This window comes from Eschrichtius robustus, chromosome 8 (genome assembly GCF_028021215.1).
Source record: "Eschrichtius robustus isolate mEscRob2 chromosome 8, mEscRob2.pri, whole genome shotgun sequence".
Taxonomy (NCBI): Eukaryota; Metazoa; Chordata; class Mammalia; order Artiodactyla; family Eschrichtiidae; genus Eschrichtius; species Eschrichtius robustus.
In genome coordinates, this window is record NC_090831.1 from 72,109,876 (window position 1) to 72,127,726 (window position 17,851).

Below are 17,851 nucleotides of genomic sequence, written 5' to 3' on the forward strand. Positions count from 1 at the left end.
TTGGTCCCTATCTTTAGGATTGGAAGAAAATTTGTCAGTTTTGAGGGCATTGTTTGTATTCATTGCTCATGGTTGTGACTTGATGCCAGCTAATTCACCAATACCTTCAGAAGTGGCTGGGGAGTCTAAATGTACGGTCTGAATTGTCTGACAAGCAACCATTGTCTCAGTTCCTCCACCGATGGAAAAAATTATGGTTTTTCATTAAGCATACACCTAGCTAAACTTAGTGAACTATTGGTTTGCAGAGAAGCCTGGACCTTATTTTACTTAATTTGCTTTGTATTAAAATTGTTCAATTAATCCTGGGAAGAAAAATAAGGTGTTCCTCTAATGTTTATATGAAAGCCATTTTTCTAAATGAGTTCCTGTATGAATATACATAGCATTTTATCAAAAGTAATAGTCTTGGCCTGAAAAAAAAATCAAAGCACTATATATTAATTATCCAAAGCAGTGGCTTTATTTATGACCTCTTCGACACAGCCTTCACCTCAGTAGTCTCAACCCCAGAAGCTGTGAAGAAAATAAAAAAGGAACTGAATGTAGGTTTTCAACTGGAACGATGGTTAATTACTTCTGTTCTGCACTATTTGTGCTGTATGGTCAGTAACATGCTAATGAGTTTCAATTAAGTTACCTCTGCAAAACTAAGTGACCTTTGCAAAATCCTGCCAAGAAACAGAAATTGTGTCGTATAAGGTGGGATGTTGGATGAATATTGTCTTGTTCTCAGTGACCATATATGCTTGACCCCTTGACTTTTCCATTATCTGTGATTCAGAATCACTGATGTGTGTTATGGGGTTAAGGTCATGATTACAAGTGGCTGAGAAGGAAGTAAAAGAATTAATAGGGGAAACAACTGTAACTCTAATACGTTATGGGAAACCTGAAAGATGTTCTGTGGACTGTTGCTCCCTAAGCCTTGTCAGCAGAGTGCTGAGGTGGGAAGGTGACTGGCCTGAAAGAAGGCGCTGGAATTAGAACATTTGTCAGTGTGTTCTTCATGGAACACTAATCCCTTAGAAAATAAGAGAGGAAAAAAATTTTTCCATGGCCAAAGAATTTGGGAAACATTATATACTCTATCTTCCCATGCCACCTTGGAGATTTATACAACTAAAGATTCTGAAATTCCCGCAATTAAAGAAAGACCAAAAAAGTAATTAAATTTGTTAACCAATACCTCCTGATATTTTCCTGAACTAAACCGTTATTTTGAGAACCATCTGTGGAAATGATGTCCTGGTGTCTGGGAACATGAGTTTGGGGAGGGTTCCTTCCTTCCAGAACTGATAAGAAAGAGTAGCACACTGTGCCTGAACTATTTATACAAACCATGTGGTTTAGGAGGAACACCTGCTTTCCTTCTGAGAGTGTGGGATTTAGGGATGTGCTAGGCAGAGGGTACCTATGTTACCAGCCCCCAATAAAAACCTTGGACATTGAGTATCTAAAGAATCTCTCCGGTTGGTAACATTTCACACGTGCTGTGACAATGCGTTGCTGGCGGAAATTAGGTGCATCTGCGGGATTCACTGGGCGAGGAAGCTTGTGCCTGGTATTCCCTTTGTTGAGTGTGATTCGTATCATTTCACACTAACACCGCTGAGCTGTGTGAGTCCGCCTAGCAAATTATTGAACCCGAGGGTGATCTTGGGCTCCCCCAAACACATGTGGTGAGCAGGAAAGACACATCTCTGCCCTCACAGAAGTTACCATCTAATGATGTAGGTGATAAACCAGTACTTATAAAAATGATCATTTATAAACCTACGATTAAGAGAAATAATTTTTATAAAAAGGAAAAGTGCAAGTTTCTGTGAGACAAGTAACAGCAAACTGAATGCGGATTGGGAATATCAGAAAAGGCTGTGCTGAGGAAGTGAGAATTAAGCTGAGTCCTGAAGGATGGACAGGAGTTACTCAAGATGAAAGGAAGGGGATGAACAATTTGGACAGAGGTAACAATGACTGCAAAGACTCTGAGACTGTTGATGATGGCCCTCCTAATGAGCGACAAATCAGTATTTGAAACTGCTTTCCAGGCTCTCTGTTAAATGTTCTTTCTATGGCACTTCTGTGCAATACTACTCAATACCAATAGCGTCCAAAAGGTCCATCTTAACCTCCTCACGCCCCTGATCTTGCTATTGCATTGTGTGTATATCAGAAGGAAGTCTGGTCATGCTGAGGATATTTACAGGTTGAGACTGACCCCCGAGTCAAAAGATCTGGCTTCTTTTATACATACCTTATTGGCGAGCAATTGCACCCCTAGGTATATACTCAACAGAAGCGGTGCACATATATACACCAAAGTAGATGTCCAATGATGTTCATAGCAGACAAAAACCATAAATGACACAAATGTTTTCTATAAAAGTATGGATAAACTAATTATAGTGTATTTATATAGTGGAATATTATACAGCCGTGAATTTGAAGAAACTATTGATACATGCAGCAAGATGGATGAATCTCAAAAAACACAATGATGATCAAAAGAAACCAGACATAAAAAAGAACATTTATATTGATTTATATCAAATTTTAAAACTATAAAACAAATCAATGGTGATAGAAGTGAAGATATTGTTTACCTTGAAGTGTAGTGACTGAGAGTAGCATAAGTAGCACTGGGTGCTATTAATATTCTATTTCTTGATCTGGGTAGTGAATATATGAATGTGTTCAGTTTATGAAAACTTACTGTACTGTAAAAGTCTGCATACTTTTCTACAGATACGTTTTAGCTCAAAAAAAGTTTACAACAAAAAATCTGAGTTCTTGCCGTGTTATTAACAAGCCCTTTTACTTTGGACAAATCACAGACTCATCAAGCCTCAAATTTCTCATCTCTAAAATGAATGAAGGGCTTCCCTGGCGGCACAGTGGTTAAGAATCTGCCTGCCAATGCAGGCGGCACGGGTTCGAGCCCTGGTCCGGGAAGATCCCACATGCCGCGGAGCAACTAAGCCCGTGCGCCACAACTACCGAGCCTGCGCTCTAGAGCTCACGAGCCACAACTACTGAGCCCGTGTGCCTAGAGCCTGTGCTCTGCAACAAGAGAAGCCACCGCAATGAGAAGCCCGCTTGCTGCAATTAGAGAAAGCCCACGCGCAGCAACAAAGACCCAACGCAACCAAAAAAAAAAAAGAAAGAAAGACGTGTAAAAGATCTCTTGTGATTTGATCTTTTTTACAGAATTTTGTCTTCCAGGAACCTCTCAACCCTTCATTTTAGAACAGATCTCAGTCTCCCACCCCAGATCCTCAATCTTCGTCCAGGATTACAAGAGACTTTTGTCTAAAAACGTGCCTGCATGCAAGTATAGTTGAAAAGGTACAGGAACAGAGGTGATGGGGGGCTGAGGCAGAGGCTGAAACCTTAGGAAGCCTTAGAAAGGACAGAAGTTGTTACAGGACAGTTTACAGTGGGTAGACCAAGGAATCACAGTGCTTGGATTTTGATAAGAAAACAAAGATGAGACCTTTTCAGTCCTGCATAAGAGAAGGAGGGCATTGGTTACTGGGATCTGCACACAAGGTGATTAAGAAAGAGGAGATATAATCAGCTTCCTGCTTCCGTATTCAGGGCCCAGCCAGCATCAGCAGAGCCTTGCACTCATCCATTTCATGTCAAGAGAGTTGATGCAAAGACCGTATCAAGCGTGGTAGCTGCCCTCAGGGGGGTTCTAACTTAACACCTCAGGCCTTCACAGAGATGTAAGCTCGCCTAGAAAGGCAACAAAGGTGAGGGCAGGCAGGGTGGGGTGGGAATGAGGGCTGAGGGGTGGAGCCCAGGTGAAGGAAATGGGAGAAATCGCTGCATAGGAGAACGCTCTCCATACGTAGGCTGGTCACAACTCGTCTAGGAACAAACTTAAGAAACTTTGTGTATCTAACTTTGTGTCTCTTTTCCTCTCCATTCTGCTATCACTTCCCTGGAGCCTTTTGTCTCGTCTGTAAAAGAAAGGCACAGAAATGGATAATCTCTGAGGTCCTTGCCAGCTCTGACAGCCTATGACTAATCCTTCCGTGTGAATGCAGTGCTTTACAGTGGATGTAATACCACATTGCCTTCGGGGAGAAAACTAGGCTGAGCGTAGAATTATGAATTTGACCTTTGAAATTTAAACTGTTTTGATTGTATTTTTACTGTTTTCCTAAGGGAGCCATTCACGTTGCTTTTGTATTTGAAAACTAAACATAGTTCTTAAAGGGGATTGGTGAAAATGACGATTATCCATCATTCAACACTGGGGTCTGTCTCAAGGGCTGGTTGGAGGGCGTGTGGCTATTTGAAGTGGAGGAATTGAAGCAGGAGAGGAAGTTTATTATGCCAAATACAGTGCCCACTAGAAATCCTAGGAAACCCACCCAGCCTCTGGAGCTCAATGGGATTTTGAAACACTTGCTGTTTGAAATAATTCACTCTTGCCTAAAGGTATAAAAGAATATCTTTCCAATTTTCCTCTTGAAATATCACCAGCTGTCGCAGACATTTAAAAAAATAGCAGTATTTGAATGTATTGTATTTTAAAAAGAGTCAGCAAGATTCAACTTACTTTTGCCTTAAGGCTTTGTGACTTAACATTTGCAGTCAATTTGAAAAATAGTGTGAGATGTCTGTTAAACTTTGAACACGGTGAGACTTACGCACCTCCCTTTTTGAGACTACAAAATAATCCTGTATATTTTGGTAAAGAGCCAATAAATTGACCCTTAGGAAAGAGGCAAACCGTATCCATATATCTAAATGCTTCTAGCAAGAGAGCTTGCTCTTTTTTGGACACGTAAGTTGAACACAGCAACAGCCCCAAAATCCATCTTTTGGATGAACATAAGAGAATTCTTAGTTCAGAATGGCCTAGAGGAAACCCCTGAGTACTATATGAATTACGTAGGATCTACTTAGAAAATGGCTATTTCCATATTCTGCTTAATATGTGACATTTGCATCAAGAACTCTGTGGATTACAGATGTGGACAGAGTTGTTTTATTTACTACATCACCTTATGTTCCCAGTGGTGCCCCACATGTTTCTGAGATAGAGTTCCCCTGTTAAGTTGTGTCATAATGGAAGTAGATCTATTTCTTTTTGTTTTTAAATGACTTTATGTGAAAGTTAATTAAGGCCACTTTGAAGGGTCACTGCTATGTCCTATTGTCTTAGGTCAAGTTCCTGGGAAACAGATTCTGGGACAGATATTTGTGAGCAGGAAGTTTACTGGAGGGGGTGGGTACTCTCAGGAACAATATCTCTTATGGGTGAAGGAAACAAGATTAAGCAGAGGGAGAAATTGAATTGTGTGTATATGGCTCCTATGGCCAAATAGTCACTGCTATACTCTCTGTAATGGTTAATTTTATGTACCAATTTTGCTGGGCCAAAGGGTGCCCAGATAGTTGGTCAAGCATTGCTTTGGGTGTTTCTGTATTCTATAAGGAGGGTGTTTTTGGATGAAATTAACATTTTGAATTGATAGACTGAGTAAGGCAGCTTGCTCTCCCTAATGTGGGTGGGCCTCATCCAGTTGGTTGAAGGCCTGAATAGAACAAAGGAATGACCTTCCCCTAAGTCTGTTGCCTGGTAATCTTCAAACTGAAATACTGATTCTTCTTGCTTGAAGTTGTTCAAACGGGGATATCAAGCTCTTCCTGGTTCTACAGAAGCTTGGGGGATTGGCTGTGAAGATTTTGGACTTGCCAGCCTCCATTTCCATAACTGTGTGAGCCAATTTCTTATAATAAATCTCTCTCTCTCTCTCTCTCTCTCTCTCTCTCTCTGGCATTTTCAGGAGGAAAAGTACTCCACGTAATTCTTCTAGAGATGCTTGGGTACAACACTTTGAGAAACATGAATCTACTGGACCCACTTGAGGAAATACTGACCAACAGCAGAGCCATTCCTTGTGGCATTCTGGCCACTGGGAAGACCACAGTGATAACTCTTGGTGAAATGCATTCTGTGGTGAATTTTAGTATTCTCATGCTTTTTAGGCAGTAGGGAGTTTTCTCACCCAACTGAAAATAAATAAAATGTAGATCCGATTGAGTTTTCTTTTTCTCCATTCACTGAGTGAAAGACAGACATCAGAAGCATAGAGAATTGGTAGAGGAGATTTGCAATGATCAAAATAATGCTTGGACGGCTTGATTTGAACTCTGGCTTCTCATTTAGACATGCTGACAACTCTGAAGGCATTGTGCCGCTCCATAGCTTGGACTGCCAAGCAACTAACCATGAAATAGAAAGAGAATTTCAAAACAATTTCTTAAGAAGTGAAATGTGAACAATAAACTTACTGATTCCATTTAGTCACTTTTTTTTGACAGAACGCTCCCGTTTGAATATCTGAATGAAATATTCATTAATCGATTGTTTAAGCTACTATATATTGCCTTTATTTTTTAGAGGTTTTTTTTTTCTTTAACTAAACAAACTCCCCTTCTTCTCTGTCTCCCTTCAAATGGTATTTTTCCTAAAACATCTACAAATGAGCGTCACAAAATTTAGCACTTGACCATGTATTCCTTTGCCCTGTATGTATAAAATAAGAAAATGCATTGAAAGCACTTTGAAAATATAAAGCACTATGTTCCTATAAAATTACCATGATAATATTAGGAGGGCTGTATGAGTTCCCCTACTGTAGTACAGGTTGCTGGAAAATAAGGATTTGTCTTCTACTCTCTTTGTAGCCCTAATGGCTCCCGGCACAGGCTGAGGCAAATAGGAGACACCTGTTGACTTGACAATATTTTATTACCATTTGTAAGCCTTCACTTATTCTCTGCAGTCCCTCTCATTAAAATCTTATACAATCAATTCCTAAAACCATCACCTATAGTTTAAACACATTTGATAATGACTATAAGAAAATTTGGTGCTCCTACATCAGAAACATGTGGCATCTGGCCTCTCTTCCATTTTTTTTCCCCATGACAAAAATTGCATTTGACCTTGGGAGCTCTTTTCTGAGAAGCCTGAATGTGACTCCAAAACCCTTCTTAACACCTACTCCAGGATTCTGTGCCAGTCAGTCAGGGTTCCCTACCAATCAAGACTCAGGGTAACATCTTTACCATCCTTTTCCTAGATATTAACTCCAAGTTATAAATCCATCTGGACTTGTGGAAAAGAAACTAGTTAGGACATCATAAAATTTGGGCTTCCAGGGCTCACATTGCCATCAACAAGCTGTATGACCCTAGGCAAGTAATTAAATATATCGGAACCTTCATTTTCTCATCTGCAGTGTAAGTTACTTAAACCTACTGCCAGTTGTGAGATTTTGTGATGCAGCGGATGGAGGCCAGGCAATCACAATTTGGTCAGGCTCTGAGCAATCATAAAAATCCAATAAAATATGCTTCTTTCCCATTCTTCTACCAGAAAAAGAACACTTATGTTTGACATAGCTGCTAGACATTTCCATGAGCCTGTGTTTGCAAATTCTTGATGATTCTTTAATTTTTATAGTTTCTCTGTGAGGAGAGCAGTCACACTGGTTATAACTGAGGTATCTAAGCCTTGGCTGCACGAAGTATTTGGACAGGTCTGTGGCATAACTCAATGTTACCACAACCATTTTCCAGGTCCCACTAGGACGGCACTTTGAGACAATAAACATACCTACTCTTTAACGCTTCTACAAAAGCCATGCTCTGACTCTAAAGCAAACACTTTATACCACATTTCATTCTGAGAGGCTTTGGACAATGATGTTATATGTCTGAATCAGAAGATTCCTAATAACAATCCAATCAGCCAAGGATGCCTCAGTTTACAAAGCTCTCAGAAAGTTAGCTGCCCTGCTTTGTCCTGCTCTAGCCTTGAGCTCCAGGAGGAGAACAACTTTTACATTATGTCTGAAGCCCAAAAGCCACCTGTGCCTATTGGTGGCTTGATCACTAGCTCAAACAGACCTACTGGTAACTATGAGGTGAGGATTGTATGCAGAAGGGGATATGAGAGCACCGTGTAAACTGCAGAGCAAAAGCATGGTATTCTCTGTGAGAAAAAGACAAACACGGCATAAATGTGGCTGAAATTTGTTTATGTCATGAAGGCACATCCTGAGTGGTCAAATAGGAAGAAATGATAATATTCAGAGTTGTTTCGTAACTTCTTGACTAAAGTGCAGTGCATATCACAGAGAGTTTGTCCTCCACGATTAATGCTCCCAGAGGCCCTCAGAAAGCCAGGCTCATCTGAAGGAGACTCATTGAGTGCTCTCTTTCTATTGTTGTTTCTCTTCTTCTCTCCATCCTCTCTCTCTCCACTTCTCTGTGTCTCCATCTCTGTCTCTCTCTCTGACACACACACACACACACACATACACACACACACATACATAAGCATACACACATTTCCTTATAACAACCTAACGATTTTGATCACAGTCTTATCTCTGAGGACTTTAGACAGAGTCCAGTTGTTTTCTATAGCTTTCCAAACTGTTTCTTTTACAGGGATATTTACAATCCTAGAACAAACAGAAAATCTATGACTCATTGTGAAGTTGACAAACACACTCATTGTTGCAACGCTCTGTTTTCCTGCGCGTGAGCTTTACTAAGCCATACTTGCAACCTTGTTGTTTGTGGACGGAGAGCCAATTTAATTTGTCTTTTACCGGATATTCATTTAGTCATACATTAACTAGGTGTGAACTGTATACAAATCTTATCAAGTAACTCAGAGACCTTAAAAGATACCTGGGATTCATGTGGCATCTGAGAATTCAAAAGTGTCCTCCCACGTGTGACAGTGCTAAGGAAGATTCATCTTGCAGAATTCCCACACTATAAGAAACTTAGAGGGAAATATAAGGACAGGCAGGAAACGTATTAAATGTTTATCACCATACTTCGTGCTCTCTGAGTTTGAACAAAGGATCTAAGTTGAAGGAAGCAACTAATGCTGTGTTGACAAGTGGATGCATAATGGCTATCTTTTTGTTCCCTAAAATTGTTTTGAACTACATCTGCTATATTTTACATTTTCTGAGGAAAATAGGTTTTTAAGTTCCTGTCTCCTCCTAGGCTGTATGATATAGAAATTTTAAACCACCTGGACTCTTCAAAAAATAAATCACATAAAGTATGATTTCATGGATGAAGGAGTTAAGTGTCCAAGAGAAGCTGCCCTCTGACCTCATTTTTTAATGAATGTGGTCTGTCATGGTGATGGGAGGTGGTCATAATCAGTACAAAATAGCCAATCTATAAATATCTGTGAAAGTTTTCTTCTTCAGTTCAAGGTAGACTGAGCTACAGTCTTCTCCTGTGAAATCCATAAAATACACATCTGAAAAATCACTAGTACCTGGAATAATGCCTAGGACATGGTAAGCTCTTGATCAATATTTATTCTTTAGTGAAAATTAAACATTTTCAGATGGAAAGCAATAGATCCTCTACATTATCCTGAAAATTTCTGCATTGTCCTGAAAGCCAAAGAGGACACAGCTAGGAGAGGCATGCAAATCGCTATTCACAAACATAAAGGGCGCCAGAAGGGTCTGGAGACCTCCTGCTGTGCCAGGCTGACCTTTTCAAGGCTGGAAATGAGGCAGGTCTTGGGAGGTCTGGGGTTGACACCTGGCAGTGTGTGTTACTCCGAGTTCTGTGCAGCACTTCTTTACAAACCATTATAGAAGAATATCAGTGTTTCAACAATGAGTAAGGCCACGTATACTGCTTCCAATCTGTCCTGGGTCCAACAGAAGAGAGGAGGGGTCATAGCAGCAGTAACAACATTCCTCATCCCCTCAGGGAATGAAACAAAGGGTAGAAAATGTGCAGGGCTCAAGCCCCTCATTCCCAGCCTCAGCATCCCGTTTTCTTTCTCCCGCCTCTAAAGAGAAGAGGCCCTGGAAGGCGTTCCTGGCTTGGTAGGATTATGATAGGGGCCGACCTTGGAGCTGCTCTCTGAGGGACATGCTGATGCTTTGCTTGCAAGCGCTCCGTAACAGCAGCCAATGCTGATGAGAATAAATGATCACCGCACTTGGCCTTGGAAAGATACCAGGGTGACCAAACAGAAGTGCAGGTGTCTGAGCAGTTAGACTAATTCAGTCACAACTGCTGCCACATTTGATTTGGAAAAAGAGCCAAGAAAGTTATCAGCAAGCTAGAACCTGAATGTAAATGTTGATCTAGTTGACTCATTTATACTAGGATCATGGTGCAGCTGAAGAACATTGCTCCATCATGACTAAGCCACGTGGTTAAAAACATCTAACGTAGATTTTCCAGTTTACAAACAGATGTTATCCTTACAACACAGCAAGTTCAATATTATTTTACATTTAACTTTTTGGGACACTAATGCTCAGCTAAGCCTTGTGATCACACAGTTACTCAAGGCTTCTAGTCATTCTAACATCCTTTTTGCTATATACTAAAGCCCTCTTGTCAGAAATCACCTTCAGCCTTTCTTCTCCCTTGGTCTGATGGCCTGTCATTTTCCAAACTAAAAATAGTAACAGTACCTTACTATTTGTAATTCTTGAAGATCTCTTATAAGAATATTAAATCTAAGGCTTCCCTGGTGGCGCAGTGGTTGAGAATCTGCCTGCCAATGCAGGGGACACGGGTTCGAGACCTGGTCTGGGAAGATCCCACATGCCACGGAGCAACTAGGCCCGTGAGCCACAACTACTGAGCCTGCGCGTCTGGAGCCTGTGCTCCGCAACAAGAGAGGCCGCGATAGTGAGAGGCCCGCACACCGTGATGAAGAGTGGCCCCCGCTCGCCGCAACTAGAGAAAGCCCTCGCACAGAAAACGAAGACCCAACACAGCCAAAAGTAAATAAATAAATAAATAAATAAATAAATAAATAATAAAAAGCTAAGACAAAGTTGTTAAGTGACATTTAAAAAAAAAAAAAGAATATTAAATCTAAACTACTTATAATCTGAGGGAAATATGGTTATCTTTGGGCTGGAGAAAACAGAATATATCTTTCCCTTTTGAGAAAAGGTTAAGTACCATTTATATAGGAATAAATTTTTATAGGAAAGATATCCACAATCATGTTTGGAGGGCAAGGTAGATATATAAAAAATAATTTATTTGTTTTTCTCCATCATATGAAGAAATGTTAACTAAAGTCCTTGGCAATTCTTTTCCTACTGTCAGTGAACTTGCAGATACATATGATAAGGAATTAAGAAGTTCAAACAGCGTTATCTAAGTTTTTACAGCATGAGCTGAGTTACCATGAATGAAGATGAACTCACTATTTTCTCTTTGGGAGGAGTGAAACTTGTTTGTTACACAGAAAAAGTTAGTAGGAAAATGGGGAACACAGCTGCAGGGATTAATGCTGTCAATAATGGGTTGGGTCTCTGTCCTTCCCACTAACTTCCTCTCTGCAGTTGCCACTTGCAGCTAGCTCTGTTCTGAACTGGGCCAGAGGTCAACTGTGTGGATGGAATCAAGTCACCCTGCTTTGGAAACCAGTCTCAGATGTGGTTGCGTCTCTTGTCTCACAGTGGTTCTCAGTCCAATGTCTTTGACCAATACTAAGTCTTATCCCTGCACGGCCTGTTTGCTGGACCCTGAGCCTCATACATAACAATTTGTGGTGCCCTCTGGCCCTACCACAAAGCTGCCTTGTGTGCCTGGATATCAGTTGGAATTAGAAAACCAGACAAGACACACTGAAGAGTCCATCTCTAGCATAGGAGTTCTCAGAGGCATAAAAGGGCACTTTCATGTGTATTTTCTTGCCACAGGACTTCTGGTTGTCACCTCCATTTACTAATTTTTTTTTTTCTGTACACAGGATAAGGGGATGCCTTTTTCCTTGGCAAAGTCTATAATACTGAAAAGTTGTCATAGAGTACAGACCCATCTGACAGTGAGTCAATGATGATTATTAAAGCACCCAGCTGTCTTATGGGAGGGACTATGTGGCTGGGGATAAGAACACTTGATTCCTTGAACACAGCAGTTATTGCGAGCAGATTACCTCCAACTCTACAAACAGACGTAAAGAGCAACAAAGTTTTCCTAACATGTAAGACACGGATCTCTTGATTCTTCCTCCTGATTTTTTATTCAGTTCCAAAGTGATTTTGATTACTTCAGAGCACTGACCAAGATAGATAGCCAAACACTTAGAAAAAAAATCACAAATGACAGGTTATGAAAAAAATCGTAAGACATTTTTGAGATACATAGCAAAAGAAAAATTCTAGTAAAAGCCCCTGAAATATCCGAGCTCAGTAATTATGTGCAAAATAAATGGGGCAAAAGCAAGAAACTCTGTGTCATAGTCTCTGACTAAACAATGGATGACCAGTTACCCCGTTATGGTGAGTTAAAAAATGGCCCCCCAAAGAGATATACATCCTAAAACCTGGAATCTGTGAATGTTATCTTTTTGGCCAAAAAAAAAAAAAAAAAAAAAAGACCTTAAAGATGTGGTTAAGAGCCTTGAAATGGGGGAATTATCCTGCATTAGCCAGGTGGGCCCTAAATGCAGTCACATGTGTTCTTATGAGAGGGAAGCAGATATCAGAGACGAGGAGATGAAGACACTACCACAGAGGAAGAGATTAGAGCAATGTGGCCACAAGCCAAGGAATACCAGTAGTCATCAAGAGGTGGAAGAGACAAGGACCAGATTCTCCCCTAAAGCCTCTATGAGAGGCTCCCAATATCTTGACGTCAGCCCAGCAATACTGATTTCAAATTTCTGTTCTCTGGAACTGTGAGAGAATGAATTTCTGTTGTTATAAGCCATCAGGTTGGTGATAATTTGTTATAGTAACCACAGGAAACTAATACTTCATCCATGAATCAGACAAAAGATGTTTTACCGAAACATGCCCTATAGGCATTTATTTCAGGTTGGTGACACCCTTCAAAAAAAAGATGCAGTTCTTGAGTAGAATTTTCAGAATGGCTTTCTATCTGGGGTATCTCTATTCCGTCTAATTCTCTTATTTTAAAAATGCGGAGTATTAACTTCACTTAGCAGATGTGGCTGCTGACCTGGAAGGTTTCATCAGCAGTGTAGAAGAGGGAGAGCAAGATTCTGGGTCCTGAGACTGCAAGGAGGTCAAGTCAGATAAGGCCAGGCATTGGCATTCTGAGTAAAGACAAAACATTTTCTCCCACATGTTGTACTAAGGATTAGGAAAGCTGAACTCTAACATTGATCTCCAATGATTACCTATGTCTTCCTGAGCAAATAACTTCATTTCTCTAGGTCTCAGTCTCCTCATCTGTGAAATAAGAGAGTCATTTAGACATACTCAGCAACTCCTTGAAGTCCTAACATTCTATGGCTTTATCCAGCCCAGAGTTGGAATAAAAATTTTTAACAAGCTCAGCCTTAAGGACAAAGAATTAGAGTTTGTGGTCACCTATGTGAGTATCAGACATCTCACTACCCTCATCACATACACATCACACATCACACAGAGGAGTATGTGTGTGTGTGTGTGTGTGTGTGTGTGTGTGTGTGTGTGTGTGTGTGTGTGAAATATTCCTCTGTCCATTTAAAAACTTCTGGATGAAATGATATAACACAGAGTAAATAAATTTATAAATCTTCTTTATAGCTCTTCTCATTTGGTTATTGTCTTAGATACATTACACTATAACTATTAGTTTATACATCTGTCTCTACCATTAAACAATAATCTTCCTGAGAGAAGGGCCTGAATCTTATTCATCCCTGAATCCCCACAGCCTACCACTTAAGTGTCTGGCAGAAAGTAGGTGTTCAATAAATATTTGTTGGATAGATGCATGGCTGACTAGCTGACCTCTCCCCCGTGCTAGGATATCAGAACCCACATGTGCAGTAGACTGGAAGGTCCCAGGAAGGGGAGGAGCCTTAAAACAAACAAACAAAGAACATTACCTGCATCTCCTACCCATGGTGGACAGTACCATCCACAAAGCATCTATCCCAGGCTTTTTTTCATAGCTTGAAGCCTTTATCATATTTTATTTTGGGAGAAAATTGAGTGTGCTTTATCAGAGGTTTGTCTTTTTAGAACATTATTTATCTCTCTAAAGCACCATTAAATTGTTAATTGAAATAAAAGAGACTTAACTTGTAACTGGGACTTGATGAAGTGGTAATTAGAAACAAATGTTGTATTGCAATGGAATGCTTTTCCTTATTATTAGCATGCCTATTGATTCTTTTTAAATTACTCTGTTCAGTTGAATTTCAGTAGATGAACTTCAGGTATTTTTCCACTGAAAAATGACAGTGAAGAAAATTGCCAAGCAATGTGACAGTAAGTAAAGAAATGAGTATTTGGTTGGGCTACTTTTCATAATTCTTCGTGCTATTTTTTTAAGAATTAATCCAACTTGTGAGGAAGAAAATATGCTGAGTTATACTCCACTGTACCTGAAAAGAAATTAGTCTACAGACACAATGTCATCAAGGGCTGGATTAAGCTTGATTTGTAACAGGATACTCTTTGACACTTACAGGTTAAAAAAAAATCCATTAGAGGGCCCTAAATTTATAGCATCTTTAAGAGAAAGCACTGATACCAAACTAACAATAAATTAAGAGTACTCCACTCAGATAGGAGACCCTGTATTTACTCTGAATTCCTTCCATCTCTGTGAACCAAGATGTAAGATGTTTTATTTCTTTTTAGGCTGACCTGGGGGCTGCTGTCAAGAGACATGGGATCCTTTCCACATCCTTCTCAGGCAAGTCATTCAAATCACAACTATAGATCCTTGTAGTACAGGATCTGTTTTATTACACTCTGATACATCATCTATAAAATATATACTCAAATAAATGAGTTATAGTCAGCCGAGTTACATCATTTAGCTGGACATACTTTAACTAGTAAGTCAGATTTCCTTCCTTCCAAACTAATTTTATATTTCTGTTAAATCTGGTCCCTGGGAAAGTTGGGTTCCTCACTAACTGGTCTGTGGGTGCAAACAGATCAAGTCTAAACTACTCCTTCTCAGCCATTGGACCCCTTTTTCTTGTTATTAGATGTCTACAGATCTCTTCCTTTATGCCTCTAGTCCCAATGCACCTCTTCCCCAATCATCTTCATCACTTCTCTGTTCTTCACTCTGCAATTGGTTTTTAAATATCTCTTACTGTCTGTTTCTTAGGAAATGCCACCTTTCTCTGGCTCCAACAACCAGGCTCTAGAGTGTATTTCTGTTAGTCAGTCTCTGCCTTATTATTAAATGATTATTCCCCAATTTCTATACCATATAATGAGATGTGAATAGTGAAAAAATTCCAAAACCCTTATCGTGGGGCTGGGCTTTTTAAAATATCAACCAGCTTTAGCAGAATATGAATAGAGCTGCATCCAGAAGAATTGCATGTAGCTCTTGAGTTCTTTTATCCAGGTCACCATTTTTGGATGGTGTCTCAAAAGAGTTGAGAAATCCTGGACAGAGTTTCCTAGGGAATTTAGACCCCTTGGGAAAATTTGTTATAATCAGTTAATAATCTATTGCAGGATAATTTATGACATTAACATTTATTCATTCACCCCCTCGTCAGCCACCTCAGGCTTCAAAACAAAACAAAAGCCAACCAGCTACTAGGCAAAGTTTCCCCAAACAGTATAGCAACGTTCTGTCTCCCAAGTCTTACTTTCATGGGATGGAAAGTGTTGTTGTAATGCTAAGAAGGACACACTTTTCTGGGGGCAGACCCAAGGAAACAAGTGATGGAAGAATACAGTGGTGTGGCTTTGGGAATTCAGAATTTTCCAAGATTCCTCGTTTGCTTTCCTACTTACCTACTACTCTGAGATTTAGGGTCTTCCCTGGAGAGTAGAGGAGATTAAGGGCCATATCAATGTTATCCCCTGATTTAGATACAGGGAATGAGCCACCAGACCTCTGGGCTCAAGGTCACTCACCAGTTTATATCACTGTGAGTTGGTCCTGGGATATTAGAACAATGCCAAAGGAAATGTCACTTATTCAGTAGAACAAGACAAAGTGGAATAAAGAAGAGAGTAAATTACACTGTTGGAAAGAAGCAGGCAGGATGGCTCTCTAACCTTGACGGCTGGGATCCATCTTAGGTCTAAAATGGGAAGGATTCCTCTTCCTCTAGGGAAAACCAAGAGTAAAGCAAATCATTTGGTCTCCCTTCAGCTCCCTCCATTCTTTGCATACTTAAAGTGCTTATCTGGTCTTCCGTCTGAATTCCACAGGTGGCCCAGATTCACCTGGGTGACTTCCACTTTGATAGCTATCAAAGCTATCTCCCTTAATGTAAATCAACAGTCTCAAAGCCATAAGTATAGTCAAAAAAAAAAAAAAAATCAGAATAGACATAACCAAATAATACAGTGAGACTTTCTCAAGAAAATTTAATATCTAAGTCAAATCAAAGTCACCCAACAAAAGGAACAAGAATTTATTTTGTTGTAACCACTTACCTCCAAATAGATTTCAATTATGTTGATTACCAAGGATGTTTGGCAAAGAAAAACAGCCCGGGACTTGTAGTTATAAGTCCTAGGTTCTTGTTCTGGTTTGGTTACTAATAAGCTTTGTGACCATAAGCAAATCATTTAACTTCTCTGTGCCTTTCCTCTCTGTTTTCTTATCCATAAAATACGGATAATAATGCATGTCCTACATCTATTTGTTCCACATACAGCTCATAACACAGAATATATAAACTGAATAAAAAATGAGATGTACCATAGGAAAATCATCCTAATCTAGCCCTCTTCCCTGTTCCTTTATATCCAGGGTTAAGTCACAAAGTGTTTAGATAACTAACCTGATACTGTGAACATCTTTCTAAAAAGCTGTCTCATTTAAGAAGAAGCCAAAATTAAAAGACAAATAAAAAGCCCTTTCTCTCAGGCATCACTTTCCTCAGAAGTGAGATAAACCTGGGACCCTGACACTGGCTGATGCGGCTGTGGGATTATTTGTGGGGAGAGTGGGATGGTCACACAGGAAATGAAGAGGATGACTACGATTTTAGCCATTTGCAGCATCAGTTCCTCCTTTGGGGTCAATGGTGGGAGCAGCAGGGAATGAAATCTGAGATGAGTGCCTGGGACCTTGCACCTGGAAAGGGCTGTTGTCTAACCTGCCACTGTTCTTTTGTGTGTTACACATCCACTTTCACTGGAAAGATTAAAAAGTATTTATGTCCTTTCTCTTTACTATGTGCCAGAGGAAATGTCTGAATGCTCTCAGTTTCTAAAAGGCTAAACAAAAGTAAAGGCAGGAAGACAGGCTTGAGGTGGCACTGCTTTCCTTTTCCTCACTGACAAAGGCCGTAGGTGCTCTAATTTCTGAGCACCAAACTACAAACACTCCTGCTATGTTTAGCCAAGGATAGGTATGATTTGCTAAATGACTGGACTGCATATAGGTATCTGTTTTAGGATTCAGCCAAAGTTGCAAAGTTTTCCCTTTTAGATTAAGAAAGTTGAACGAACTTGCTTGTTATGTCGATAGTAAGGATTAGGTCAGGATTTGAATGCAGTTCTGTCCAACTGGCAAAGCCAGTACATGCTTCACCTCTCCACACTGAGGCAATAGCTGTGATTCACATACCCAGCACTTACTTCAGTCTGAAAGGGTTTGAAGTGATTTAGAAATGGCAGGAGTATCTCATTTCCGATTGCGTTCATGAGCTTTCTTCTCCCTCACAGATTGTGAAACCCTTACTGTCCCCATTACTGACACTCAAGCAACATATGGGTTCACTTGGCTTTCACAGATGGAGCTCTGTCTGCACTTGTTGAATGGTAAGTGGAAGTTCGTCATGGGGACTCTTGGAAAGTAAGCATGGAAAATATCAAACAGGAAAATGTCCTCTGAAAAAGTTAAG

The 17,851-nt window shown here is 40.1% G+C and overlaps 1 long non-coding RNA gene across 1 annotated transcript in view; it reads right to left on the reverse strand.

The window, feature by feature from the left end:
• Window positions 1-470: 470 nt before the first annotated feature.
• LOC137768461 (uncharacterized) overlaps window positions 471-17,851 on the reverse strand; it is a 64,886-nt gene continuing 47,505 nt past the window's right edge. The window contains exon 4 of the long non-coding RNA XR_011074751.1: window positions 471-516. This is a non-coding gene — a long non-coding RNA (uncharacterized lncRNA). The remainder of the gene's footprint in view (window positions 517-17,851) is intronic.